Here is an 18,366-nt window from a genome sequence, read left to right as displayed (position 1 = left end):
CCCGAATTTGACGATTTTTATTCAGTGCATACCTGAATTTTACATTTTGCTTTATTACCCCTTGAACTTGATAATTTGATACCATCGACCCACCAAGACGTTAATATGGAAAAAAGCATGAATACCCTCTCTCATAGGCTGGTGAGAGGAAGAAAAAAAATAAACAGTCATCTTTCAAGTGAGGTAATTTCTAACTATTAAGTGTCACATAAGCTGATATAATGATTTATTTATTTCAACTGTATGCCTCCTTGTTTTATTTTCATATAGATTACATATTTTGTGTCAATGGTATCTTTTCGTCCTCTTAGATATAATGGCTCTTTCTTTCATTTGTGTATTCTTTTTTGAGCTAAATCTGCAAAATTTATTTAAAATTCTATTATTTTAGTCAAATAAAAAGAAGGTTTAGCCAAAGCAATGGAGTTCAAAATGTATATTTTCTAGAAAACGAAAAAAATGTGCGTTTCTTTCTTTCATGCAATGTTTGGTTGAAGTTTCATAATATTTAGCCAAAAAAATTAACAAAAATAATGGAGTGTTAATTCTGTTTTTTAATTTCTTCTTTAGATACAATAATTATTTGTTCTAACTATGTATTTCTTTTTTAGATAAACATATAAAACTTAATTAGAATATTATTATCTTTAGCCAATTAAGAAATTTATTTAAAATAATATTATTTCAAGGTTTTTTTATAAATATGGCCCGAGAAAAATGGTCCAAATACTTGGTGGACTTAAAAATATTTTATTTTAAAACATGCCATGTGGACAAAAAAAATTGGGAAACTTACACAAATGTCCCAAATAAATCTCAACTTACCAACCTCTAGCCATTAGTCATAGACTTACCAAAACTAGCCAACAAAAATTGAAAAACCAAATAATAGGGTTCTTTCTATCAAAGAATCACATGCAAAAATCACCATAGGGTTCTTTCTATCAAAGAATCACATGCAAAAATCACCTTCCATATTTTTAAGCGTGATTAGCAACATTAGATACAAGACGGGAAGGAAATTTCATGGACGGGGTAGCAAATAAGGTGATGAAATCCAAAAATCTATACAATATTCCAAAAATCTAAACAAAAAAGGAATTTTTTCAATGGGTATAGTTGAAATTCATTGAAAATATATAGATAAGTCAATATACAAAATTTGAGGAAGATTGGAGGTGATTTGGACTGGTTTTGTATCAAAATTCGTAATTAAATCGAGTTTAAAAAAGTCTTCTGCGACACATGTATCGAACATGTATCACGCATGTATCTCACACACAGGTATACATGAATATACATATGATACACAATTGATACAAATATGATACATATGTGATACACAAATGATACACAGTGTGATACACATATCATTTTTTTTCATGTTCAGCTTTTACTTCGAATTTTCAATTCAAACCACCTCAAAACTTCACCAAATCATCCCAAAACTGAGATTCAAGCTCCTTAAGTTGTGCCCAATCTATTCTAATAACACCCACTCAAAACAAAGCAAAAATTTGATATTTTTTTGCTACAAATAGCTAATTGGCTAATTTGGCTAATATTAGTAATATTTTATCAATTGGCCAATTTTTGTAATGAGCTACTTATAAATGGACATAGCTGATAATTTCCCAAAAAAATTCATGTGACAGTGTGTGAGCCACAATTTCATGGGTTGTTAGCGTCCTAGGAGGTCGAGACTATCAAATTGCTTAGTTTAATAGAATAACTAGGCCAACATAAAATTCAGGTCAGTACTAAATAAAAGTCGCTAAGTTCAAGGGTCCTGATCTGTTCTTGTGACTAAAAATAATAGAGATCTTCTTTTCCAATTTCATCTTTTTCTCTAATGTCGGTACTAATCATACAAAAGCAGAAAAGTTCGACACGAGAATTATTGCAAAGTTGAAATACGAAAATAAATCTCATTAAATTGAGCAAGAACACCTGGATCGCAATTGTTATTTTGCTTGGAAACGTCAAATATATTATACATTTCTTTTAATTAAAATAATTTATTTTAGAGTTCAGCCAACTGAATTATAGAGTGCAGAAAATGTATGAACTTGAACGATCACATGTCTTGAAAGCAATTAAAAAAAAGGGACGAATCCAAAGCTTGATTCAGTACTTGCAAATATTTCTTAGCATTTTTTTGGCATTAGCATTTTCAATTTTCTATTTCTTACTGATAATTTTTCCTCGTTAATAATTTATTGAAATAATAACTTCATAAATCTCCCTTGTGATTTTGGTTTGTAACATATATCTTCCCAATAGTTTAAGAGTATTATATAAATATCCTATTACCTCCACTAATTTAATAGATTTTTAGCTTTAAGAAAAATTGTAAAGATCTCATAACATTTTATAAGCATAAAAACGAGCGCCTACATGGTTGACAATCATTATGAAGTGGTGCAGTGGATGGGACTGCTCTTCCCTTAACCAGAGGTTTCGAGCTCTGGGTATGGAAAAATCCTTGGTAGGGAGCGCTTCCCCCTGAAAGGGGCCCTACGCGGCGCGGATCCGGATATAGTCGGGCTCCAATGCGGGTAGCGGACACCGGGTGGGAAACCAAAAAAAAAAGTATCAGAGCATAATTGAAATTTAAATATGTGAGAATTATCTAAATTATGTTTAGTATTATTGGATCACCCAACTTAATCCTAATCAAATAATAGCTTAAATAGCAAACTTGAACATGGAGAAATTATAAAATAAAAGAAAATGATTAAGAGCCATGACATTCATTCCAGGCACAAAGAAATTCAACCAGTCACTTTGACCTATCTAGTTCAAGGTGTATGAGATTTCATGAACTTTGGCTTTATCAATATTACAGAAATAGTACAAATGAAATGTAACAGCTCAAAGTCTACTAGAGATACTATTCGTTTTGGATTTCAATTCACACAACTTTACAATATGTCATTAAAATTTAAGACTTATTCTTTATATTACCCAACATTTCTTCTATGTTTACTGTGTAACTTGCCTAGAATTAATGTTACATTGTCGTGAGATTCACTTAGAATATTACACGACTAAAGAAATTTTAGTATTCCAAGATTAGGAAAGAACATACACCCGCAATAAATGAAGAAGCTCTATATTTATCAATCTAAAGGAATTTGTTATGAAAATAATTTTATTGTGGATGTCCATTCATTACTCCGCTATAGATAATCATCCTGAAGAAAACTATTCGCTTGGTGCTCTATTGAAATTTATCTACAGGCAGCTGATGCAGACATGTCTCAAGCAACTCAATGAAATGATTTGCAGCAGCTTCTTATTAAACATGTAGGTTGCAAGCAACTTATGCAGACAACTTACAAGCAGATCAAGAAAAGCCTCGCAACTGCTTCCTAGGAAAGCCTTGCAGCTACTTCCTGAAAAGCCTCGCAGCTGCTTCCTTTCTTCTATAAATAGAGGAGTTTTCAGTTCATTATGTACATAAGTTTGACGTTGAATAATATATCAGTTTCTCTCTATACTTGTCTTTACTTTGTAGTCTTTACTTTATAACACGTTATCAGCACGAAACTCTGCCATCTCGAGCAAATACCTTGAAAATATCAGAGGTACAAAATTTCTTTTTCTAAATAATGTCAAATCTTTATAAACTTGAATTTATAGCCCTGGATATATTGGGCAAAAGCTACATGTCTTAGGTGCTTGATGCTGAAATTCATCTTCATGCGATGGGTCTGGTAAACACTATCAAAGATAAAAACCAGGCATCAAACCAAGACCGCGCCAAAGGAATGATATTCATATGACATCACCTTGATGAGGGCTTGAAAATGGAATATCTTAATGTTAAAGATCCGGTCATACTGTACAATAATTTGAAAGATAAATATATCCACCCGAAGATGGTCGTTCTTCCACAGGCACGTTATGGTTGGACTCATTTAAGGCTACAAAATTTTAAATCTATTAGTGAGTATAATTCTCCTATGTTCAAAATTATTTCCCAATTGAAATTATGTGGTGATAATATTACTGATCATGATATGTTGGAGAAAACTTTCACCATTTTTCATGCCTCGAATATGCTCCTGCAGCAGCAATATCGAGAGATGGGTTTCAAATAGTATTCTGAACTTATCTCACATCTTCTTGTAGCCGAGCAACATAATGGGCTATTAATAAAAAACCATGAAAGCCGACTTACCGGTTCTTGTCCACTCCTTGAAGTGAACGAGACAAACTTCCACCAAGCTAAGCGTGGAAGAGGTCGTGGCCCCAAGCGCGGTCATGGCCGTGGTCGGGGAAGAAACTCTAATCATGGTAATAATAATGCATCAAAGAACCCTGCTCACCACTAGTAGTGAAAAAGGAAGGAACAAAAGCATGAAGCGGTGCGAGCAACAAATGCAGAAAATGCATGCTGTAGATGTATCACGACCAAAAATCCAACTAGTCGTGATGACACCCAACCCAACCCGCTAGGTAAGCTAATTAACAACTACCCAATTACAATAAAATTTAATAAGACAATTAAGTGAAAGAAAATATATGTATCTTATACATTCCCCAAGGACTGGTAGTACAAATCATGAGCTTCTAAGGTTAGAATATACAAAGCTGGTATGAAATAAATACATCATCTGTATACTTAAACAAATTTTTATTAATCTAAGGCTGCCATGAACAAGAAGCAGCTGCGACCGGAACGCAAGTACGTCTTTAAATCCATCTCCCGCCGATCACAACAACATCATCATCCAAAATCTACACGCAAGATGCAGAAGTGTAGTATGAGTACAATCGACCCAAGTACTCAATAAGTAACAAACCTAACCTCAAGTTAAAAGTAGTGACGAGTTGGGACAAGGGTCAGAGTCTAACTCCAATAACCAACAATGGTTCATAACTGAAGATGGTGCAAGAAATAACTCAACAAACAAATGCTCAGCTCGTATAAAATTTTGGAAAATACATGCTTCTTTTAAGTATACAGTAAAACTCAAGTCCTTTGCTGAAATCACCATAAATATGAGTAGTTTGTGAAACTGTGATTTTACCCAAAACTTTTCAAAAATACTTAAGATGTTTCATTTTTCAGATCGCATGAGGAAAGTACATCTCTATGCCTACATTATGCAGGTGAAATCATGAATGACACAATGTCGTACAGCATGAGGAAAAATGCATCTTTATGCCTGTATATCAAGTGTGCATGTCAAATTCAATGTATCTCAGAGAAGAACTCATGTACCCACACTCTCAGAGTACTCAATCTCACTGTCTCACACTTTTCACTCATTATGTTTAGCCACTCAGTACTGTATATGGTCAATCCAGCCCAGGGAAGATCCATCCCGGAATATATACATCAACTGACCATCAGTCACTCAGTACTGGTAGGGCCAATCCAGCCCCGTGGGGAAGATCCATCCCTAGATATAAATGATTCGGACAAGATCCATGTCCAGGGAAGATCCATCCCTCAATATAAATCAACTGCGCTCACTGGGGGTATGTGCAGACTCCGGAGAGGCTCCTTCAGCCCAAGCACCATAATAAGCCAGATCCAGGCATAAATAAATATAACATGATGTGGCGTGCAGTCCGATTCCATAATATCACTCATAATCAGGCCCTCAGCCTCACTCAATCATCAGTCTCTCGGACTCACGATACCATGAAACTAGCCCAAAAATGATGATATGGTGTGTCAATATGTAGCAACAGATACTGAGATATGATATGAAATGAATGAACATGACTGAGTATGAAATTGCAATGTAAGAAAATAATACAACAGCAGTAATGACCTCAGTGGGTCCCAACAAAATAAGCATGTATCTTAGACATGGTTTCTAACATGGATCACAGCTCAATAGCTCTAGTACGTAGAGATTTCATGGTTACAGATAAGATCACTACACCGTACCATAGAAATAACAGAGTCACAATTCACACGGTGCACGCCCATACGTCCGTCACCTAGCATGTGCGTCACCTCAACATCAAACATATAACGCATAATTTGGGGTATCATACCCTCAACACCAAGTTTAGAAGTGTTACTTACCTCGGACAAGCCAAATCCAAAACCGAGCAAACCAAACGATGCTCCACAATGCCATTACGCGCTTACTTACCTCTGAACGGCTCGAAACTAGCCAAAAGCAACTCAAATACATCAAATAAAGCCCAAGGAAACATTTCCAAATGCTAAAGGTCGAATCTTTAATCAAACGCCCAAATTCGATCCAAAACCCCAACCCAGGCCCGCGCCTCAGAACCTGATGAAACCCACAAAATCCGACAACCCATTCAATTACAAGTCCAACCATACTAGTTTCACTCAAATCCGACTCCCAATCAATGTTCAAAATTTGAAATTTCGCTTTATGAAGTTTTAGTCAAAATCCCCTAATTTCCTCCTTAAATTTATCAACCAATTGCCAAAAAGATAGATTCATGGGATATAATAAAAAATGAGTAGAGAACACTTACCCCAATCCAAACAGTGAGAATTGCTTCAAAAATCACCTCAATCTGAGCCCCAAATCTCAAAATATCATGAAAGAGCTAAAACCTCGAAATATATAGAGTCTGCCCAGCAATTTCGCATTTGCGAACAAAAGGGCAGGGCCGCTTCTGCGGCGTCGCTTTTGCGACGAAACTCCGCTCATGCAGAAAACACTATAAATCCACCCTTCCGCACCTGCGCAAGAGGGTCCGCTTTTGCGCAAGTGCAGGTGCGACACAAGATGCGCTCTTGCACACATCCCTGCTTCTGTGATCACGCCTACCACTTCTGCGCTACCACACTACTTCCCCGCTTCTGTGGAAGCCCTGATCTAGCTTCACTTCGCTTCTACATTCACACTGCCGCTTGTGCTGCTCCGCAGGTGCGGTCACACCAGCACCTCTACCAAACCAGCCTTAGCAGAAATTTCCAAAATGCTCCGAACCTCGTCCGAAACTTACCCGAGCCACTCGGGACCTCGTCCGAATATACCAATAAGTCACATAACATAACACGGACCTACTCGAGGCCTCAAATCACACATAACAACATTGAAACGACGAATCGCGCCTCAAATCGAACTTGATGAACTTTGAACTTTCAACTTCTAAAACTCGCGTCGAAACATATCAAATCAACTCGGAATGAACTCAAATTTCGCACGCAAGTCCCAAATGACATAACAAGGCTATTCTAATTCCCGAAACCACAATCCGAATTCGATATCCACAAAGTCAACTTCTGGTCAAACTTATGAACTTTCCAAGCCTTAAAATTTTTAACTTCGCCAATTAGTGTCGAATCCTTCTACGACATCCAAATGCAAATCCGGTCGTACGCCCGAGCCCAAAATCACCATCCGGACATAATGGAACCATCAAAACTCAGTTCCGGGGTCAAATTCACAAAAGGTCAAACTTGATCAGCTCTTCCAACCTAAAGCTTAAATTATGAAATTCATTCTTCCAAATCGATTGCGAATAACCTGAAAACCAAAACCAACGATTGAAATAGTCATGATACATCATACGGAGCTACTCATGCATGTAAACTACCGAGCGAAGTGAAAATGCTCAAAACGATCGATCGGGTCGTTACATCCTCCCCCACTTAAACATATGTGTGCCCTCGAACGTGCCCCGAGTTGTTCTTAAGTCGACAGATCACCGAGTAACCTTACCATGCACATACCCGGGGGTGATCCCACATCACATTATTCCATATAGGCCCGATAACACAGCATACTGAAGATCATTACTTCAACCTTAGCGCATAAATGACAGAATCCAATTTCCAACATTTGGAATTTCCTATAAGACCCGAATCCCGCATCTACACACTGTATAAGTCTGAGAAGTTGTATCAAGCCATAACCACAACCCAAGATGCATTCACATGACATACCACATGACTCACATACTCGTAGCAAAATTTTCGATCACAGTAGCTGCTCAAAACAACCCAATACCGGTAATAAACCTCATATCAAACAAAACCTTATTCTAAAACCTTTGTACACTACCGATGATAAAAGAAACATGCAGAACTCATAACCATTCATCAGATCAACATGTCATGGAACTCCCCCTCCTTCAATAAGAATTGTAGCTAATTTCTTAGCCGACTTCCGATATTATCCTCCATACATGCTGTAATCAAATCCGATAGTATCAATTCTAGGTCCAATGACCTCATCTCATCCAACACAATCACTCTAGTGACATGCCACATCAATACAATCTAAACCACAACCCGTGCAATCCGTGCATCAATAAGCAACAATTTAAATGTACTCAATCATGGAAAATGTCTCAAACGAGAGAACCATCTCGCAAGTTCAACAAGTACCACCATGACCGAAATGCTATGAACCCATCATACCTAGTAGAACCAAGACACACTAATCTAACACCAAGGATCATATCTTAACATAACCCAGTTGCAATGCGTGACCCCATCCAAACACTGGTCCATATGACGTACCTCAAGCCACAATGCTCAAAATCAACAACCACACCCAATTTGACGCCTAGTACCAAAAATGCATGACCATAACCACCGAGAAGAAAACAACACCATACATCACAACCAAACAAAGTCCATAACTAAGGCGGAACCAACCATTCAGCACTCCAATAACCATTCCGCTAGAATTTCGCTATAAGGCCCAAATAGAGCCGCACCATATGTGCATATAACCAATAATTCACAACCTCCCCCCTCCCCCGGTAGCATAGAGGACCAACACATAGATCATATCAAAACACAAATAAGCTCCACTCTAACTGAATGGCACATCCCTCAACAATAGCAGTACGGAGTCAACCAATCCGGCCCGGTATATAACGCACATCCTCATTGGGCCTACAATGAACCCCAAATCAACTCTGGTCACCCCACAAATAGATACACAACCCTTCGGAAGTCCACAACGACTGAATCGTAACACATGCCATCACCTGGCTAGCTTTGGACACATCTTCACATTCTACAACCACGAAACGATCTGTTTCTGAGTACTTCTGGTCTCCAAGTCCATAGAACACATGAATCACCATATCCGATCCTAACTCCACCGCCCGAATGTCTAACACATCTCTCATACACGTTCATCCCACGAGGAATACTTTGATAATTCTACTGTGCCACATAGCGAAATCTGAATATCAGTAGTGGATCAACCAAGCGAGTACCGCAATACCAATGAAGCATCTGATAGTCAACATCAGAAACCATCCATCCTGTCTAAGAATTTATTATCTTCCCTTCAAAACTGACTGTGACCTTGTACATGAAAACCTCAATCCCACACAACACACCACTGTTATCATGACATCATATGAAAAGTACGAGAATCTCATAATCAACTCTCAGTCCAGCAAAAATACGTACTCAATCAGCTAGGAACCTTCCATTCAATCTCATCCAGGAGAAAATCACAACACGCAACACGCTCCCCACACCAGCAGGGAATATACACCTCGAATCGTGATAGAAACCACTAAGAACAACCAAGCCGCACAGGTCGCCAAACCCAAGATTAACAACAACATACCCAGTAAAATCCCACTAGTGGGGTTTGGGAGAGTAGAGTGTACGCAGACCTTACCCCTACCCCGAAAGGGTAGGGAGGCTGTTTCCGGCAGACTCTCGGCTCAACAGAAGAGACAATAATATCAGAAAAGAAATAAAAGAAAAGGCATGTAACAACAAAAAATTCCATAATAAAAATAACAACAACGAATAAGTGAAAGGACAATAAAACAAAACTATGCAAAACAACAATGTGAACATAAAATAGACCGCTAGCAAACCTAACCAGAACTCTATCAGACTATCCGGTACAAAGAGGGAAAGAACTCTTGACTACTCCCTAGCCTACCACCCTAATGCTCGACCTCCACGTGTTCCTATCAAGAGCCATGTCCTCGAAAATCTGAAGCCGCGCCATGTCCTGCCTGATCACCTCACCGCAATACTTCTTAGGCCGCCCTCTGCCTCTTGTCGTACCTGCCAACATCAACCGCTCACACCTCCTAACCGGTGCATCTAGGCTTCTCCTCTGCACGTGTATGAACTATCTAAGCCGCGCTTCCCGCATCTTGTCATCCACGGGAGACACGCCCACCCTCTCCCGAATATCTTCATTCCTAATCTTATCCAGCCTAGTGTGCCCACATATCAATCTCAACATCTTTATTTCTGCTACTTTCATCTTCTGGATATGTGAATTCTTGACTGGCCAACACTCAGCTCCATACAACACGGCCGGTTAACCACCGCTCTATAGAACTTACCTTTGAGTTTCGGTGGCACATTCTTATCACACAGGACTCCAGACGCTAACCTCCATTTCATCCACCCTGCCCCAATACGATGCGTAACATCCCCGTCGATCTCCCCATCTCCCTGGATAATTGACCCTAAGTACTTGAAACTTTCTCTCTTGAGGATGGCCTGTGAGTCAAGCTTGACTTCCACATCCGCTTCCCCCGTCATGTCGTTGAACTTACATTCCACATATTCCATCTTAGTCCTACTCAACTTGAAACATTTAGACTCCAAGGCCTACCTCCATACCTCCATTCTCCCATTAACGCCGCCTCGCGTCTCATTTATCAGAACTATATCATCAGCGAACAACATATACATTACAGAGAGGGAGATTAGGCCAAACTTCTACCATATAAAATTTGAGAGTAAAATGGCATAATATATATAGATATAGATATATAGATTGAATTTTTTAGGTGAAGATTGAAGATCGTACCAAACTAATTATGACCTGCTGTGAAAGAGTTCAAAAGATCATATCTAGCTTCTTGATTTTGCTTCTAAGCATTGTTCTAATGGACAATTGTGGCTCAAGATTGAGTTGATTTTGAATGTCTTTCAACATGATTGCACAACCAATGTGCGTAAAATGTGTACTATTAATCGTGTTCTACATAATTGCATTGATTCTATATATCCTTCAGTTCACATTTAGACCCATTTGATAATAAATGATTTTTTTGAGCAGGTTGAATGATAATGCCAGCTCTCGACTCGAAACTATTGCCAAAACCAAGATTATTTCCACAAAATACCTGTAGAATTCACCACATCATAGGTACAAAGAACCGATCATATCCATTACCGTGTTGATCCAAGCTATTACCAAGTTGTCCTATTTCTCTGAGTTCCTCCCGTATTACCCTCAAACGGACACTTCCCTTGCTAGAGCACCACGATCCTTTACCAAAACTCACCCCACGAGATCCTAGCATAAAACTACACCGCCTTAAGGCCCATAAGCCGATGTATTCCCTCTTAAGCACCCCAAAAGTACCACAACCGAGACACCGACTCTGTAAAGACCTTATGTGAATCTAAAGTCATTACCTTCACCTTCCTGATACTGAAATGTATAATCCATAATTATATAGAAATACCGCGAGTCCCGACACCATTCAACTTAAATCTCAGATTCTAGCCATACACAAATCCGCGAAATTCTCAATTGCTACCTATTAATCTTGAATCCATTAGAACCTTCTCGAGAGTAATCCATTCTGCTCAAATCTCAGTTGTACCGCCCAAACGGGCAAACGACATGTGCCCCATTAGTACAACAACACCCAAGGAAGTAACATTGCCTTAACACAACCGATTAATTTCATACTCTATACACACTACATCCTTCACACATAACAACTCAATCATTCCACGATTTCCATATACCATAAAGTGAAATACATCATGCATCTCGAAATTCCTTACTCAAGTCATCCTCAAAACCGACCTCTGTTAGTTATCTCTGATTCACAAGTATGCCTCAAACCGAAACAATGGTACAACATATAACCAAGCAATCTAATCGTCGATAGCAGACTCCACCACTTGGCTCAAATCCATAGAACAAAACACTCGATAACTCATAATACCCTTACTCTATTACTTCCATAATCCCGCACCGAAGTTCAACTAAATCCTTCATAAGCTCACTTAACACAGACCATATATTACCTCAAATCATCTACTAAGCTCGCAACCATCCAGATGACGATCAGGTCAACTTTCTTAACAAAATTCAAATTCAAATCGCCAACACATCTACCCCGCTGTTAGAAAAGAACTCTCTACACAATATTATAAGGATCACACCTCCGTAGATTACTCCGCGGGAGATAACCCACCTGCTTAGCCCCAAACTGACATATCTCTACCCCTTTTCACAGCCACAGCTACTACACAATCGCTTAATTTTCCTGAGTCTGAACTCATCAACAAGACATGAAAATCTACTTCGTTCCTCAATTAAAAAACCTGAAAGATCCGCCAACACGCTCATAACTCGAGACTATACGTCATATCAAGACAGGAATCAAGCACCCAATTATCCTTTTTACCTCTCAACCAAACTATTCTCGTCACATTCAATCCATCTGAACACATCCCGCAGTCACATCATATTTTGTCATATAGCTACCAACGACTCACCGAGCCATAAATTCCACTCACAGGGACATCACCGGACATATAAGTCCAAGAACATATACTCACACAACTGAAATCTCCATGCTCAAGCTGCGGTCAAAATCCAGCCTCAAGTCATCTAGATTGGCCCATCATCATCGCGCCAAAATCACACCTTGCACCTCATCCCTGGAATCACAAGCTGTCGATGCGCAGCTGATACCGAGCGCTCACATGTGCATACAAATGCGTGTAAGGAATTCAAAGAGTTATGCTTCAAGAGAAATCTATTCCGCATGATAAGGAAAGAAAGATGGAAAATTATCCTAAATGCCCTGTAGCCTCTCGAAGATAGGTATGGACGTCATCATACTGATCCGCAAGACTCTACTAGATACTTGCTCATGACTTATAGAATCTATGAACCTAGAGCTCTGATACTACCGTGTCACGACCCAAAATCTAACTAGTCGTGATGGCATCTAAACCAACCCTCTAGGTAAGCCAATTAACAACTACCCAATTCCAATGAAATTTAATGAGACAATTAAGTGAACAAAAATATCTGAATCTTATACATTCCCCTAGGACTGGTAGTACAAATCATGAGCTTCTAAGTTTAGAATTTACAAAGCTGATATGAAATAAATACATCATCTATCAGAAATGTACATACACAAATTTTTATAAATCTAAGGGTTGTCATGAACAAGAAGCATCTGCGATCGAAACACTGGTACGTCTTCAAATCCAGCTGTCATCGATCACAACAACATCACCATCCAAAATCTGCATGCAAGGCACAGAAGTATAGTGTGAGTACAACCGACCTCATGTACCCAATAAGTAACAACCTAGCCTTAGGTTGAAAGTAGTGACAAGGGACAAGTGTTAGAGTCCAACTCCAATAACCAACAATAGTTCATAACAGTATTGTAAAGATGGTGCAAGAAATAACTCAATAAATAAATGCTCAGCTCATACAAAATTCTGTAAAATAAATGCTTCTTTTCAAGTATACAGTAAAACTCAAATTATTTGCCGAAATCACCAAAAATATGAGTAGGTGTGTGAAACTGTGATTTTACCCAAAATATTTAGACAATACTTAAGATGTTTCATTTTTCAGATCGCATGAGGAAAGTACATCTCTATGCCTACATGTCACTATGCAGGTGAAATCATGAATGACGCAATGTCGTACAACATGAGGAAAAATGCATCTCTATGCCTGTATGTCAAGTGTGCGTGTTGCAATGTATCTCAGAGATAAAATCATGTACTCACACTCTCTGAGTACTCTCATGTACTCAATCTCACTGTCTCACACTTTCCACTCATGATGTTCAGTCACTCACTACTGTATATGGCCAATCCAGCCCAGGGAAGATTCATCCCGGAATATATACATCAACTGACCATTAGTCATGCAGTACTTGGTAGGGCCAATCCAGCCCGCGGAGAAGATCCATCCCTAGGTATAAATGATTCGGACAAGATCCATGTCTATGATGACCCAAAAGGGGTCATCTTATGATTTAAGACATCATTCCAGGCTCATTAGACTTAGAAACATTTAATTCTATTTACCTGTATCTGCATGCGCGGTCCGGGCATGAATCAGGAAAGCCGTTATGTGGAAATATAAGAATTTAAAATTTTATTTGAGAGTTAATATTTGATTTTCAGTTGACTTTGGTCAATATTTTGAGTAAATGAACCCGGATCTGTGTTTTGATGGTTCCAGGAGGTGTGCAATAAAATATAGGACTTGGGCGTATGCCCGAAATTTAATTCCAAGGTCCCTAACTTTAGAAATTAATTTTTGATGAAAATTGTTTTGCTGAATTTGAAATGAGATAAAGAAATGAATTAATATTTGAACTCATTGGTATCGGACCCGTATTTTAGTTTCGGAGCCCGGTATAGGTTTTTTATAATGTTTAAGTATTTTATGTGAAATTTGGTGAGAATCGGTGTTGATTTGACGTGATTCGGACGTCCGGTTGAGAAATAGTGAAATTGAAGTGTTCTTGAGAAAAATCATGAGTTTTGAGGTTAAATTCATAGTTTTAGGTGTTATTTTTGTGATTTGATCGCACGAGCAAGTCTGTTTGATGTTTTTAGACTCGCGTGCATGTTTGGTTTAGAGCCCCGAGGGCTCGGGTGAGTTTCGGGATGTTTTTAACTTGTAAAAAAAAATCTGTTGTCATAACAGTTTCTGGTGCACTGGTGCTCCACGCTTTTTCTTCAACAAAAAAAAAATCACAGCAACCATAACCTATTAAAATACCAACGCCTCCCTTCACAGAACCCTCGGGCAGCAACCATTTTTTTCATATTTTCGAACTAAAATGACCTAGAGGCAATTTTCTTCACACAAGTTCAGCCCCAAAGTGTTGGTAAACGATTCTAAACTATTTTCTTTCAATTACCCAATATTTTTCATCACTTTTCAATCAAAAATCAAGAGTTTTCATGGTAGAAATTGTGGGTTTGGGTAGAATTAGAGAATTTTGTAAAAATCGAATTTTGACCTCGAATTGGGGTCGGATTTCGAAACTAATTGCATACTCGGACTCGGGGGTGACTGGGTAAACGGAATTTGGTCTGAACCCCGAGTTTGGACCAAGCGGGCTCGGGGTCAGTTTTTAACTTTTTTTGAGAAAACTTAGGAAAACCATAGTTTGGCATTAAAGTTAGTTCCTTTAGCATTAATTAATAACATTGAGAACTAATTATGATTAGATTCGAGTGAGTTGAAGGCAATTCTAAAGGAAAAGTTGTGCTTGAGCAGTGAGTGGCCTGCAAATTCGAGGTAAGTGCTTGGTTTAACCTTGACTTGAGTGAATAGGAATCCCCAACTTAAATTCTATGTGAATTTGCATGTGTGTGGTGTATAGGTGAGGTGACGAGTATCTATGCACCACCAAACTATCTGTTGAAAATGATTCCCTTCCCCGTTTCTAATTTAATTGACCCCTAGCTTAATTGTTGTATGATCATTGATGCCTACATGTCTACTTGGTTTCGTCAACTTGTTGTTAAGTATTGTTTAAAGTATTTTGGAAGTGTTGGTTGTTCCCTTGGATTCATTGTGATACATAAAAGGGTGAGCTGGATGACAGTGTTTTACTATATATTCCGGTTGATTTTATTGTGGAATGATAATTGATGAAGTTTATGAGTAGTACAGCTTTCTGTTTACAATTGTTGATACAAAAATATTGTGAAAGGTTTTGACTTAAATTGTGAAATCTTCTTTCTAAATAAAGAGATGTGATTGTCTGGTGGGAGCGGGTTGCATGCCACAACAAGGAGTGATAAGAATGGACAGATGGGATCGGGTTGCACGCCACAACAAGAGGAATAAGGGTGATATATATTGAGGAGTAATAAGGGTGGACAAGTGAGATCGGGTTGCACGTCGCAACAAGGAGTAATAAGGGAGAATATTCATGTTTACTTAATATGTGATTAATAATTTGTGAAGTTTCTTAATTGCACAGTTTTCTATTTACGATTGCTGAGACATAAATATTGTGAAAGACTTTTGATCTAATTTGTGGAACCCTTTTATTATAAATAGTGAGATGTAACTGTCTGGTGGGAGCGGGTTGCACGCCGCAACAATGAGTGATAAGGGTGGACAGGTGGGATCGGATTATACGCCGCAACAGAAGAAATAAGGGTGATATATATAGGGAGGAGCAATAAGGGTGAACATGTGGGAGCGGGTTGCGCGCCGCAATAAGGAGCAATGAGGGAGGACATTTATGTTTTACTGATTTTAAACACAAAGATTTGAAAACTTACTATTTTACTTTACTGTTTCTCATATTATGCACTTACGGTTATTTTAAAGTGAAAAATAAAAACTCGGAAACTTATGTGAGAATTGGTTATAGCTGAGACCTGGAAAAGGTGGCTGAGTTATTTTATTTATTACTACAGATTATTGTTTTGTTTAGTTTAGAATTTCCTTCTTTCTTTATTATACATTGTTCACAGGTTATATTATGAATGCCCCGCCGTAGCCTCGACACTACTTCGTCGAGGTTAGGCTCGGCACTTACTCAGTACTTCTTATGGGGTCGATTGTACTGATACTACACTCTGCACTTCTTGTGCAGATCCAGGTACTGACCAGGGCTAGGTGAAAGTAGTAGCTGATATCATTCGCACGGAGACACGAGATAGATCTGCTGGCGTCCGCAGATTCCTAGAGTCTTCTCCCATTTATTTAGATACTGTTTTATTTCATTCAAAACAGAGATACATTTCTTTCTGCCCAATTATTTGTAGTATTCTTTAGTAGTTCGTGAATTATGACACCAGACCCTGGGTAGTTATATAGTTAGTATTAGTTCGTGGTTCGTTTCATCTTATCGAATATTACTCCTGATTGCATTTATTGGAAAGTATTAGATTTCCTTTTTATTTTAAAATTGTTCTATTGTGTTTAAGTAACTTTTAAAAGAAAGGGTTAGCTAAATTTCTAACATTGGCTTGCCTAGCAAGTATGGTGTTAGGCGCCATCACGATGCCGAGGGTTGGGAATTTGGGTTGTGGCAATGTCTAGGGAAGATCTATCCCTCAATATATATCAACTACGCTCACTGGGGTGTGTGCAGACTCCAGAGAGGCTCCTTCAGCCCAAGCGCTATAATAAGCCAAATCCAGGCATAAATCAATATAACATATTGTGTTGTGCAGCCCGATCCCATAATATAACTCACAATTAGGCCCTCGGCTTCACTCAATCATCAATCTCTCCAGTCTCTCGGGCTCACAACGCCATGAAACTAGACCTTAAATGCTGATATGATGTGTCAATATGTAGCAAAAGAGACTGAGATATGATATGAAATGAATGAACATGACTCAGTATGAAATAGCAATGTAAGAAAATAACGCAATAGTAGTAATCAGTGGGTCCCAACATAATAAACATGTAGCTTAAATATGGTTTATAACATGGATCACAGCTCAATAGCTCTAGTACGTAGAGATTTCATGGTTACAGATAAGATCAGGTAACTACACCATACCATAGAATTAATGGAGTCACAATTAACACGGAGCACGCCCATACGTCTGTCACCTAGAATGTGCGTCACCTCAACACCAAACACATAACACATAATTCGGGGTTTCATGCCCTCAGCACAAAGTTTAGAAGTGTTACTTACCTCGAACAAACCAAATCCAAAATCGAGCAAGCCAAACGATGCTCCATAATTCCATCTCGCGCATACCGATCTCTGAACGGCTCAAAAAATATCCAAAAGCAACTCAAATACATCAAAAGAGCACAAGGAAACAATTCTAAATGATAAAGGTCGAATCTTTATTCAAAAGCCCAAAATTAATCCAAAAGCCCAACTCGGGCTCGCGCCTCAGAACCCGATGAAACTCAAAAAACCCCACGACCCATTCGATTACGAGTCCAACCATACTAGTTTCACTCAAATCCGACTCCAAATCGATGTTCAAAATCCAAAATTTTGCTTTATGAAGTTTTAGTCAAAACCCCCTAATTTTCTTCTTAAAATTCATCAATCAATTGCCAAAACTGAAGATAGATGCATGGAATATAATCAATAATGAGTAGAGAACATTTACCCCAATCCACATGGAGAGAATTGCTTCAAAAATTGCCTCAATCCGAGACCAAATCTCAAAATATCATAAAAGAGCTAAAACCACGAAATACATAGAGTTTGCCCAGTAATTTCATATTTGCGATCAAAAGGACCGCTTTCGCGATGTTGCTTTTGCGACGAAACTCCGCTCCTGCGGTAAACACTGGAAATCTACCCTTCCGGACCTGCGCAACAGGGCCCGCTTTTATGCAAGCGCAGGTGCGACACAAGCTGCGCTCCTACGCACATCCCCGCTTCTATGATCAC

The sequence above is a fragment of the Nicotiana attenuata genome, unplaced genomic scaffold (genome assembly GCF_001879085.1).
Source record: "Nicotiana attenuata strain UT unplaced genomic scaffold, NIATTr2, whole genome shotgun sequence".
Taxonomy (NCBI): Eukaryota; Viridiplantae; Streptophyta; class Magnoliopsida; order Solanales; family Solanaceae; genus Nicotiana; species Nicotiana attenuata.
This window is presented reverse-complemented; position numbering follows the sequence as displayed.